At 46.8% G+C, this 1,145-nt stretch overlaps 1 non-coding gene across 1 annotated transcript; it reads right to left on the bottom strand.

Annotated features, from left to right (window-relative positions):
- Nucleotides 1–733: 733 nt before the first annotated feature.
- LOC120094938 (U1 spliceosomal RNA) lies at nt 734–894 on the bottom strand. Its single transcript, XR_015630004.1, has one exon. It is a non-coding gene; the product is annotated as a U1 spliceosomal RNA (small nuclear RNA).
- Nucleotides 895–1,145: the final 251 nt, after the last annotated feature.

The raw sequence follows: 1,145 nt of genomic DNA on the forward strand, positions 1-1,145 counted from the left end.
GCTTCAGCTCTGTTGAAATATTCAGGGCTTGCTGTGGTAGAGTTTTTGGGCTCTAGTAGAGACATCAACCTGGTTGTTATTGATTGTATTTTTACTCTAGTGTCTAGGCATCTGGGATTTGTATGATTATAGGTCTAGGTGCTGGAATCTGGCTTTGGCTTTGTTGGGTGGGTGTTTTTGTCCTTGGTTTCTTTTTCCTGTCTGGATTTTCAGAGAGTATGATGACTGTGTGTTGCTGGTATGAAGTTTTCTGTGGCCATGTTTTCCTGGCCTGCCCAGCTGGTGTGTTCCCAGGGAATGCCTACTGGTTCTAGAGGCTGGGATACTGGCATGATTTGGGAGAAGGAAGGTCGGAGGAGATCTTCGGGGTCAGAGAAGAAAGAGAGACTGCAGCAGGTGCTCAGTTACAGAGCTGGGGTTGAGAGTAGGGGGTTGAATCTGGAGGAGCAGAAGGCGAGGTGAAGATGTGCAGGCATTCTACCCGTTTCCCTGGCACAAGTGGCTTTTGGGTAGTCAGGGTATGCCTGCTGGGGTTGGAGGTTGAAATTAAGCCCAAAGATTTTTTTAAAGATTTATTCATTTTGCATTATTTTGTAGCTCTGGGGTGAGCGATGACTCGATACATGCACATAAACATCTTATACAACTAGCCATGGATGCTGTGTGCTCATGGTGGGCCATGTCATACCCAAAGCACAGTGTTTCACAGTCCGCCCTCTGCCTCTTGGAGTGGGGGAGAGCATGAAAACAGCTTTCCACTCCCACAATTTATGCATGCAAGCTTCTGGCGTTTACAGAAATTGCAGGGATCAGCACATCTGGAGGGGAATGGATAAGTCTCACCCTAGGACAGTCACCTTCATGATCACAGTACCTCCCCTGCCAGGTAAGTAGGCTCTTTCTCTTGCCACTCCTGTGATGTTTCTAAGGGTTTTGTAAGGGGGATATGGGTGCCTTGTTAGAACAGTCACTGGATACTTCTCAGCAGGCTGACCAGTTAGGAGTTTCTGCATTAACTTTTACCTTCTGAAAAAAAGCTTTAGGGAGATGGGGAAATGGGTCCACAGTAGCCGTTTTCATAGAGGATTATGCTTTGATTCCTAGCACTTTTATCAGGTAGCTCATGATTGCCTGTAACTCCAGAG

Source organism: Rattus norvegicus, chromosome 9 (genome assembly GCF_021556685.1).
Source record: "Rattus norvegicus strain SHRSP/BbbUtx chromosome 9, alternate assembly SHRSP_T2T, whole genome shotgun sequence".
NCBI lineage: Eukaryota > Metazoa > Chordata > Mammalia > Rodentia > Muridae > Rattus > Rattus norvegicus.